This window comes from Pongo abelii, chromosome 5 (genome assembly GCF_028885655.2).
Source record: "Pongo abelii isolate AG06213 chromosome 5, NHGRI_mPonAbe1-v2.0_pri, whole genome shotgun sequence".
NCBI lineage: Eukaryota > Metazoa > Chordata > Mammalia > Primates > Hominidae > Pongo > Pongo abelii.
Genome location: NC_071990.2, coordinates 99863515 through 99875702, shown reverse-complemented (window position 1 = coordinate 99875702; position 12188 = coordinate 99863515). Strand labels below are relative to the sequence as shown.

The 12188-nt window shown below is 38.5% G+C and overlaps 1 protein-coding gene across 2 annotated transcripts in view; it reads left to right on the top strand.

Annotated features, from left to right (window-relative positions):
* Window positions 1-5664: 5664 nt before the first annotated feature.
* FBXL4 (F-box and leucine rich repeat protein 4) overlaps window positions 5665-12188 on the top strand; it is a 76265-nt gene continuing 69741 nt past the window's right edge. Inside the window, exon 1 of one of the 2 annotated variants that reach the window (XM_002817175.5) lies at window positions 5665-5864. The gene's annotated coding sequence lies outside the window, so the exon portion shown is untranslated. The remainder of the gene's footprint in view (window positions 5865-12188) is intronic. The other variant, XM_054557908.2, reaches the window with a different exon arrangement.

Here is a 12188-nt window from a genome sequence, read left to right as displayed (position 1 = left end):
ATGCATACTGACAGTCCTGAAAGTTAATAATTGGTAGACATTTTATTTTAAGATAAAGAAAAATTACTTGAAAATAGTAAAGGGGATGATGGTGAGTGTTTCAAGAGTTAGGGACAAAGAAGAGTTTTGAACCTGCTGCTTTTTTTGCCCGCCTCCCCATCTGAGTAGAACATTGCAACTTTTGAAGCTCACATAGAATAGATCACAACCAGCTTGCTGAGTTGGTGACTTTATGCACAATTAAGCCTTGTTGGGACTTTCTTTATTTGTGATAGTGCTGTTACAGCGTGGGATGCTATTCATTTCCAAACAACATTCCATTTAATAACGAGGCATTAGTTCACCCATTAAATCAGGGCCATCACTAACTGATAAGCATCGCCCTTTTTTTTTCTTTGGCCTCACTTGGCTCTCCTGCCCAGCAAACAAAGCATGGCAACAACATGGCCCTTGAGATGTAAAGGTTGGAGGAAGGGTAGATTGAGCAATGATGACCAAAATTCCATCTAGTCACAGAAATCTAACATTCCCCTAGGCCTTTCCTTTCTTTAAATAAGAACTTTTTATTTCTAAGAAGTACTTAAAGTGCCATTACAAACAAAGCTAAACAAAAAAACTAAATAAATAATAGCACCAACTTCCACATCTCTTAAACATTGAAGAGATGAAAATGTATGGAGGGAAATGCAACAGATAGGCACCCAAAAGATAAGCACAAGAATGTTAATAGCAGCATTGCTTACAATAATCAAAACTAAAAACAGCTCAATGTCTATCAAGAGTAGAATAGATAAATAAATTATGGTATATTTATGTAATAGAAACTCAAGAAACTATCACTACACTTGACAACATGAATAACACTCAGAAAGCTAATGTTGTGAGAAAGAAGCCAGACTCAAAAGAGTGTGTAATGTATGATCCCATCTACCTAAAGGACAAAACTTAGGAAAATTAATCTCTGGTGTTAAAATTCAGGTTACCTTTGGGCAGGAGTAAGGAGAAGATATTTAGGAGAGAATCTGGGAGGTTTCTGAGTACTGGTGATTACCTACTTTTTTATCTGAATGGTGAATACAAGGGTGTGTACACTCATCTTCTGCGTTCTTTTCTGAATATACTTTACACTTAAATAAAAACTTATTTAGAAGTTATCTAGGATTAAGAAACTACTGTTAGACTGAATGTGAGCATTGAGTTCATGCTTATCAAATCAATGAAGTCTCATCAGCAACCATAAACAGATCAGTCTTATTTACTTATTATATTATTTTTTAATCCAGTTTTAATTTTACAATAGATTTAGATTTACAGAAAAGTTGCAGTGAATAGACTGACATTTACAGAAGAATTGCAGTGATAATACAGAGAGTTCCATATATCACTCATCTAGTTTCCCCTTATTGTTAAGAGCTCATGTTACAATAGTATGTTTATTACAACTAAGAAATCAGTATTGGTGTGTTATTATTAAATAAATTCTACTCTTCATTCTAATTTCACTAGTTTTTCTACTAACGTCCTTTTTCTGTTCCAGGATCTCATTCAAAATATCATATTAGATTTTTTGAAAAGATAAGTAAAATCAACAAACCATTAGCCAGACTAAGAAAAAATGAGAAATGACCCAAATAAACAAAACCAGAGATAAAAAAGGAGACATTACAACTGATACCAGAGGAATATAAAGATCATAAGAAACTATTAGCAACAATGATATGCCAACAAATTTGGTAACCCAGATGAAATGGATAAATTTCTGGACACATACAACCTACCAATACTGAATCATGAAGCTATAGAAAATGTGAACAGATCAGTAACAAGTGGCAGATTGAATTAGTATAAAAGGTCTCCTATTAAAGAAAAGCCCAGGACATGATGGCTTTACTTCTACCAAACATTTAAATAACAAATTGTAATTCTTCTCAAACTCTTCCAAAAAACTGAAGAGGAGGAAATACTGCCAAGGTCATTCTATGGGGCAGGCATTACCCTGATAGCAAAATCAGGCAAGGACACAACGAAAAAAGAAAGCTTATAGGCCAGTATTCCTGATGAATATAAATGCAAAAATCTTCAACAAAAGAGATCACTAACCATGGTCAAGAAGGATTCATAGCAGACATGCAAGAATGATTCAACATAAAGCAAATTAATAAATGTGATACATCACTTTAACAGAATGAAGGACAAAAACCACATTGATCATTTCAATAGATACAGAAAAACATTTGACACAATTCATTATTTTTCTCGATAAAAGCCCAATGAATTAGGTATAAAAAGAATGTACTTCAATACAATAAAGGCCATATATGACAAGCCCCCAACAGCTAATATACTGAATAGACAAAAGTTGAATGCTTTTCCTCTAAGAACTGGAACAAGACAAGGATGCCCACTTTCTCACTTCTATTCAACATAGTACTGGCAGTCCTAGCCAGAGCAGTTAGGTAAGAAAAAAATAAGGCATCCAAATTGTATAGAAGTTAAATGGTCCTTGTTTGCAGATGACATGACCTTATATATAGAAAAACCTAAAGACTTTACTAAAAAAAACTGTTATAACTAATAAATTTAGTAAGTTTGCAGGATATAAAATCAACATACAAAAATCAGTAGCATTTCTATACACAAAAAGCACACTATTTGAAAAAGACATCAAGAAAACAATTCCACTTACAATGGCTACAAAAACAACCCATAAAATAAAATACTTAGGAATAAATTTAACCAAGGAGGTGAAAGATCTGTACACTCAAACTATAAAACCTTGATGAAAGAAATTAGAGAAGATGCAAAAAATGGAAAGATACTCTATGTTTATGGATTGGAGGAATATTTAAAATGCCCATACCTACCCAAAGCAATCTACATATTCAATGCAATCTCTAACAATATATCAATGATGTTCTTCCCAGAAATAGAAAAAAAAATCCTAAAATTTGTATGGAACCACAGAAAATCCTGGATAGAGAAAACAATGTTGAGCAAAAAGAACAAAGCTGAAGTCATCACAATGCCTCACTTCAAAATATATTACAAAGCTATAGTAATCGAAACAGCATGGTAGTGGCATAAAAACAGACACATTAACCAATGGAACAGAATATAGAGGCCAGAAATAAAGCCACACATCTATGGTCAATTGCTTTTTTTTACAAAAGGTGCCAAGAACACACAATGGAGAAAGGACAGTCTGTTCAATAGTGTTGGCAAAAACTAATGTCCACATGCAGAAAAATGAAATTAGAACCTTATCTCTCACCATATAGAAAAGTCAACTCAAAATGGATTAAAGGCTTAAATTTAAGACCCAAAAGTATGAAACTTCTAGAAGAAAGCATAGGGAAAAGTCTCCATGACATAAGTCTGGGTAAGATCTTATCTTTTTGGTTAAGATCTGAAACACATAGGCAACAAAAGTGAAAATAGACAAATGGGATAACATCGAGCTAAAAAGCTTCTGCACAGCAAAGGAAACAATCAAGCGAAGAGACAACCCACAGAATGGGAGAAAATATTTGCAAACTATTTATTTAACAAGGGATTAATAACCAGAATATTTTATATAAGGAGCTCAAACAACTCAATAGGAAAGCAAAAACAAAAACAAAAACAATCCAATTAAAAAATGGGCAAAAGATCTGAACAGGCATTTCTCAAAAGAAGACACACAAATGGGCAACAGGTATATGAAAAAATGCTCCGTATCACTAATCATCAGATAAATGCAAATCAAAACAATGAGATATCTCACCCCAGTGAGAATGGTTTTTATCAAAAAAAAAAAAAAAACCAAACAAACAAAACAGGGAACAAGAGATACTGGTGAGAATGTGGAGAAAGGGGAACCCGTGTGCACTGTTGGCGGGAATGAATATTACTAGAGCCACTGTGAAAAACTGTTTGAAGAGTCTTCAAAAAACTAAAAATAGAACTACTATATGATCCAGCAATTCTACTATTGGGTATAGATCCAACAGAAAGGAAATACATATATCGAAGAGATATCTGCACTTCTATGTTTATTGCAGCACTATTTACAATACCCAAGATTTAGAATTGACCTAAGTGTCCGTGCAACAGATGAATGGATAAAGAAAACGGGGTACATATACACAATGGAATATTATTCAGCCATAAAACCCTCCACAAAATCCTTTTATTTGCAACAAACATGGTTAGAACTGGAAGTCATTATGATGAGTGAAATAAGCCAAGCACAGAAAGACAAATAATGCATGTCCTCACTCATATGTGGGAGTTCAGAAAGTGGATCTCAGAGACTGAGAAGTATTGGGGGCGTGGGCCGTGGGAGAGCAAGGGGAGGTAAACATACACTTAGAAGAAACATACACTTAGAGGAAATAAGACCCGGTGTTCCACAGATCAGTAGGGTGACTACAGTTAACATTAATCAATAGTACATGTCAAAATAGCCAGAAGAGAACAATTTGAATGTTCCTAGCACAAAGAAAAGATAAATATTTAAAGGGATGAGTAATCCAGTTATGCTGATTTGATTACAGAAATGAATCAAATTATCACGTATACCCTGAAAATATGTACAGCTATTATGCATCAAAAAGTTGAAGAAAATAAAAATTTTATTTTTTTGTATACAATATATACTGCATATCATATATTGATTCTGTTCATATATAAGTAAATATCCTTACTGGTTTGCCTCATTGGAGCATTCAGACAGCAAATAATGTGTAGTTCAACATTTTATTAAATATTTTCCATCTTAGTGGATATTTTGTAACAAGATAAATATAATGCAAACTAAAAAAAGTGCCAAGGCCGGGCGCGGTGGCTCACGGCTATAACCCAGCACTTTAGGAGGCTGAGGCAGGTGGATCACAAGGTCGGGAGATCAAGACCATCCTAGCCAATATGGTGAAACCCCGTCTCTACTAAAAATACAAAATATTAGCTTGGCGCCCTTGTAGTCCCACCTACTCCGGAGGCTGAGGCAGGAGAATCGCTTGAACCTGGGAGGTGGAGGTTGCAGTGAGCCGAGATCGCGCCACTGCACTCCAGCCTGGCGACAGAGCGAGACTCCGTTTCAAAAAAATAAATAAATAAAGTGCCCTACTGAATCTACCAAAAATAAATCAAAATGAGTAAGAGAGACTGCCAGACCATCTTCTTCATCAGAGGTAATGGTCAGAGGCTTCTGAACGTTGGTATGGAAATGAGCCTGCAGGCAGGATTTGTATGCAGGGCAGAGGAGGTTTGTAAACTAGGTGAATTATACCTTCAGAGTGCATATAATGTATATTATACTTTTCCTCTGCGTATGCGTACCAGCCGTACGTATCACCTGATCCACCAAGTCTGGACTGAAGAAGTCCTAGTAGGACCACACTACACATGGCGAGCCGGTACTCGGAGGGGATTATTCCGAAGAGGATTTGTAGACACTACCCGCTGTGTATGACCTAGGCCCTTTACACGGGCACCACTGGAGCGGGGAAGCCCGCAGGAATCTCCTCCCCCTGGCCTGGGAGCGGGCTGTCCATAGGACCCAGAGCACCTCCCACGGGAAAAACGCTCGGCTTTGCTTCTGGCCCCGCCCTGCCTCCCTCCAGGCCCCGCCTCCCCGCCCCGCCCTGCCCCCTCGGCCCCGCCCCGCCTCCCCGGCCCCGCCCCGCCTCCCCGGCCCCGCCCCGCCTCCCCGGCCCCGCCGCTCCTCGCGGCCTTCGCGTCTTCCTTCCGGGTCGCGCTAGGCCGGGCTTGCGGCGGTTGTGCCGCAGCCAGAGAGTTGGGGAACCGCCCCCGCACCCAGGCCTTCTCGCGCTGCCTGGTCGCTCGTGAAGCCCGCGGCGCGCGCCTCTCCCGGACCCTGCAGGGTACGGCCCTTCCTTTACTTCTCCCTCCCGTGGGTCTCTGTCTTCTTCCTTTGGCGCCGGGGCGGGGCCGGGGCCGAGCCAGCGCGCAGCTCCGCGGTTTGGGGAGTCTGGACGCCTGGCAGAGGCCCCCTTTGCCCGCCCTCCCCGCCCGCGCCCCCGCGTCTCCGCTTCACGCTTGCGGGGCTTGCTGGGGCCCCTGAGAACTGCTGACGTGCGTCGGGCTGTTTCTACGCTACAGTCTGCTTGCAGGCTGTGAGGCGTCGTCCGGACGTGTGCGCGGCTCAGGGTTATTTACACCGCGGGGGACTGCGGGTCGCCCCACACCCGCGCTCGGTGCTGCCCCGGCAGCCACGCGTTGGCCACATGCCCGCCGGTGCTTGTGATTCCTGTGCCTGCTGCCTTGATTTCCCTCTGACATCCGATGGTTTTTGCCTGACCAGGCCTGTTTTCTTTCTTCAGGACTGCTACAAGGTGCCCAGCTACAACCTTGTTTCTGTGTTTAGGTTTAGGGGTGCCCCTAGAGTGTGATGATGACCATCTACTTGGCCTCCTTGTCAACATATTTATAACGGGTAGTTTTGGATTTCCTTGATTTCCCAGTAATCATTGCCACAAACCTTCGAGATGCATTCACAGATTGAAATACAGTATACAAATAACTATTATAGAAGGTGAAGATGGTATAAGCCTGTGGTCAGGTAGTTGCGTTGGCAGGATGCCCGTCTGGCTTTGTGCTCCGGAGGGCACATTACCACCAGGTGCAGGGATCTCTGCTTGCTTTGGTCTGTTCGCAGACACAAGCTGACTTTTCTGCTTCTTGCGTGCACTCCTCGGTTTCTTAAGTTCAGCTATAGGTATATATTTTTTTCTTTCAGGCTCACTTCCTGCTTCCATTATCCTGTACCGCATATTGTATCTGTTGGTTGAGTAGAGAGAGATTCATCCAGAGTCATCAACGCTCCAATAGTCCTTTATCAGATGAAGGACTTGAGGGAAATGTGCATTATGCTCTAGTAGGCACTCTAAAGTTCCTTGAATTGGATTCGTCTTTCCACACTTATGTTCTGAGTACTAACTTTGTTTTAAAACTTCTGCGCCAAAAGTTGGCTTTTCTGAACTCTGCATTTTCAAACTCTTCCCTTCTGTTATTTGAAAATCAGATAAATCAGCTCATTGTAAGATGGATAATTTCTTTACTCATGCCATGATGAAATAAGGCGATTATAGTACTCTGTACAGTGGTACATATGGTACTTACACATGGTCAGTTAACAAAAACTGCCCCTTCTTTCTTTACTGTGTTAGTCTCATCCTCTTAATTTTGCTGTGGTTAACATTCTCGATCTTAACTTCGCGAATCTAACTCAGTGTCCTTTAAAAAAGGCCTTTATCTACATGAATTGTATATAAAATCCACCTCCGTTTTCTTCTAGTGTAGTTAATGATCTTATTCATATTTAATGTGAGATAAGAAGGCTCTAACTTTATAATTTTGTTAGTGACTCCATCATGATTTGTTGAATTCTATTTTTCCCTGCTGATCAGTCCTATAAATACCATAGGCCCTAAATTCCCGTGTATTCTTGGGACTTTCTGAACTGTCGTCTAGTATTCTTTGGCTCCCTGTGGTGATCCTGGCTTCTGTGATGCTCTTATTGCTCTAGGTTTATAATGTGTTTTAATATCTAGGGATTTGAACGATGCCTGACATATTGTAGACATCACTAAATATTTTTGAAATGAACACATTTAGTGGGGGCAAGTTGATTCCCTTTCTTTACCTCTTGCCTCCCTCCCCCCTTTAAAATTTTCCTGCCAGTTATTGAGATTCGTTTATTTTAGCTTGCTTTTTCCATGGTCAGTTGAATCATTAACTGTTAGTAAATAAATCCCTTCTGTTGCTCACTCAGAACTTACGACTAGAGTTGCTTCTTACAGTTACACAGAGAAGCAGCCTGATTAAAAATCTGTATGCCTTTTGACTTTGCATCGTGTCATAGTAACTGTAGTGTGTCTCTCCCCATCACCTGTGATTTAGGATGTTCTGTACCTGGTTTCTAAGAGAAAAATGGTTATCTAAGAGATAAATGACTGTAGAAGTGTTCCCTGGGACATCCTCATATCCATTTGTATTTTACCATCACAACTGGATATCTAAAATGTAATAAATTTTACAATGGACACTTAAAACCTTATTAGCTCATGAAATAAATGTATGCATTCTTTAAAAAAGATCAAGCAATACAGAAATCCTTAAAGGAGGAAGTGAAAGTGCTGTGTGCCCACCTACCCAGTAACCTTGTTCCATAAAGATGATCACTGCTTGCGGATTTTAAAAATACATATATTTAAGTCTACTTTTGTTTCATAAATGGCAGTGTACCATCTATAATTTTTATAGCTTCCACTTAATAATAATAATTGATGAACATCCTTCTGTGTCAGTGCATATAATAGTATCTTGTCTTTTTTGTAAGTCTTTTGGTATTTCATTGTAGGAATAACCCAAAAGTTATTTATCCAATCCCCTGTTGGCATTATTCCAAATTTATTACAAACATAACTGCAAGGATCATTTTTGTGTTTATTCTGTATACTGTCATGTTTGCATGTTTATTTCCTAAGATACGGAATTGCTAGGTCAGAGGCTACATATAAGTGTTAAATTATGAGAGATTCTGCCAAAGTGCTCCTCAAAAGTTGTTGGTAAGAGTAAATTTATACAGTTTGTTAAAATGCTGCTTTTGCCATATCACATTGCCAAGAATTGTCAAGGATCTGAGATCATACCCTACTTGCAAGCTAACAGTTTCATGGAAACTGGCAGAAAATATGAGACTCCTGACTCAGAGACAAAGCACAACAGTAATGGTAGCCAGAGGATCATCTTATGCTGATTTGCTGGAGCCCTGATTTCCACAGGGTGATGTGACAAGAGCCCAGTGACACTAGCAGGTGAAGTAGGTTATGTTACAGGAGAGGAGTCCTTAGTTTAGGGAACCGGAATCTTTCATAGTGAGCTGCAAATAAACCTGTCTGATCTTTGCCAGAGGGGGAGACATTATCTTTATTTTCCCGCATGGTAAACAAACCTGCCCTCTGTACCAGAGGGAGACATCTCTTTATCTGCCAAGGATATTTGCTGTATAAACACCACTGAAAAGATAAAAAATAAAGGCCATCAGTGCCTCTACTTATATGATATGCAGAAACTTGAGAGACCTGCTAAGATGAAATGATTATTTTTTATATTTAGTAATTTTGTGGATGAAAAATGCTATTTTATTGTTTTAGTATTGCATTTCTTTGCTTATTGATGGGGTTGACTATCTCTATGTTTGTTGGTCATTTGTATTCGTTTTTACTTGCATGATCATATCCTTTGCTTAGGTTTCTGTTGAAATGTTCCTCTTTTCTAATTGATTTGTCATAGCTCTTCACATATTGTGGCTATTAATAATTTGGTTCACCATTTGCTAGTATTTTCTCATAGTCTATTCTTTAGTGTTTCTTGGGGCTTTTGCTTTATAAAAATCTTTAATATTTATGTTGCCAGTTCTGCTGTTGTTTTCCTTTATGGCCTCTGGGTTTCCACCCCAAGATTATTAAAATACTCTTTGTACACATTCTGTTATCATAGATATAGATTTTTAAAAATGGTTGCTATGGCATACTATTACAAATTTATTTTTCCAAACTGCTGGACATTTTCCTAAAACATTTATTTTGATAAACTGTCCTTTCCCTGTTATTTGATTTGACACATTTGTTGTAAGATACTATATCCTTAATTTGTTGTTTTTCTCAAAGCCGACAAATTAGTAAGCAAAGTATGTTAGATGTTTACTGTGATTATGATTTTGGTTGAATTCAGCCTTAAAGATAATATGTGTAATTTTTCTTAGTGGATTTTATCTTAAAGAATATAAAGTATCTTTTTTGCCCTATTTAGTGATTTTTTGGCTGGGAGTCTGCATTGTCTTATATGACTCTTGCCTCTCTGTCAGTTTTGTGTGTACCTGATAGGTCTTTTTTGCCCATATGTTTATTATGTTTATTTTCAGTCATTTTACACCATTTTGCTTTACTTGCCTTTCATAAACATCAAACATTCATGTAACTGAGCTGGACTTTTATTTCTCCCTGAAATCTTCCTCCTTGCCAATTTGGAAGTTTGTCTTCTTTTTTTTTTGAGACAGAATCTTGCTCTGTCACCCATGCCAGAGTGCAGTGGTGTAATTTTGGCTCACTGCAACCTCCATCTCCTGGACTTAAGTGATCCTCCTGCCTCAGCCTCTCAAGTAGCCTGGACTGCAGGTGCACGCCACCATACCTGGCTAATTTTTGTGTTTTTTGTAGAGATGGGGCTTCACCATGTTGCCCAGGCTGGTCTCAAACTCCTGGGCTCAAGTGATCCACCCGCCTTGGCCTCCAAAAGTGCTGGGGTTACAGGTGTGAGCCACTGTGCCCGGCCTGGAAGTTTGTCCTTTTTTTTTTGTTTTGTTTTACATTTCATAAAACTTTTTAAAAAGATCATTGTAGATTCATATACAGTTGTAAGAAATAATACAAAGAGATCTAGATCCTGTGTACATTCACCCAGTTTGCACCTATGGTAACACCTTGCATAACTACAGTACAATATTATACTCAGGAAATTGACATTGATACAATCTATAGACCTTATTCAGATTTCACCAGTTTTACTTGTACCCATCCCTGTGCCTGTTTAGTTGTAAGTAATTTTATGTAGATTCCTGTGAACACCACCGCAGTCAAAATAGAGAACAGTTCCATCACAAGGTTACCTTGTACAAAATTGGGTTTATCTCTTAATAAGACAATTTAACCTAGTCATATTAACTATTCTTTCCCCTCTCCTGCAAGTTGGGAAATTCTGAAACCATCTGTAACTGACTCTTTTTTGTCCTCATTCTTCCCATTAATAAGTTGAGACCTGGATCTCTTGCCTTCTTTACATTCTTGGTTTTATTGATTTGATTTCTTTTCTGTAGTTGTAATATTCTGTTCCCACATTGCTATAAGGAAATACCTGAGACTGGGTAAGGTTTAATTGGCTCACAGTTCCATAGACTGTACAGGAAGCATGGTGCTGTCATCTGCTAGGCTTCTGCAGAGGCCTCAGGAAATTTACAATCATTGTGGCAGGCAAAGCAGGAGCAAGGGTCTTACATGGCAGGAGCAGAAGGAAGAGAGTGGGGGGTGCACTGTGTACTTTGAAACAAAAAGATCTCTTCAGAACTCTTATGAGAACACCACTAGGGGCATAGTGCTAAACCATTAGAAACCACCCCCATGATCCAATCACCTTCCAGGTCCCACCTCCAGCACTGGGGATTACATTTCAGCATTAGATTTTGGTGCAGACACAGATGCAAACCATATCAGTAGTTCTTCTGTTTGTTTGGGTTTTTTTTTCTAACCATTTTTTAAAATTTTACTAGTATCGTATCACTTAGATTTAACTATAAGGTCACTGGTTACTTGAATAGTATGTCTTCCCTGTTTTTGAAGGATTTAATTCTGTTTTTTTTTTTTTTTAACTGGCATACATTTTTAAGTAATAGTTTTAGGAAGAGTTATGGGACGTATACTTGCATATCTAGAATATTTTTTATTTAATTTTGTTTTTTCTATGTGAATAAGAGTTTGAGCCATTTTTTTTTTCCTTTAGAATTTCCTTGAACTTAAATCAGCTTCAGTCTTTATCTTATATAGATGTTAGATTTCTTGTATATGTGCTCTAGGTCATTTATTTGTCTCTTAATTTTCAATTTATTTCAGTCACCACCTCTTCTAAGAATTTTTTAAGTTAGTTTGTGCTTATTTCATGGATCCTATAACCTATTTATTAACACTAAACAATGATTTTTTTAAAAAAACTATTGTCCTAATTTTGGCATTAACTTTTCCTGAATGCCATTTGCTGTAATTGCTTAACTTGTTTCCCTGTCTTTAAAATGGTTAATACTATTCAGACATATAAATGCAGATCTATGTTGACCATCTTGGTCCTGGTCTGAAATATTTCATGTCATAAGGGTCACTATTCTTTTTTCCAGACAGGTAGTTTCCTAAGGCAAGATGAGTGGTTGGGGCTGTGTGAGCAGGCTTTGCCCTGGGCAGAATAAGTGGCCAGAACATGCCAACTGGTACATATCTTTAAAGAGAACAGACAAGTAAGCTAGCATGTGCATAACCAAATCAATGCTAGAGTATCGGATTTACAGGTTGACTTGTTTTGATTGAAAACAAAAGCACAAAAACAAAAAACTGGAGGTGTCCAGTTGCTATTGCAGTGAG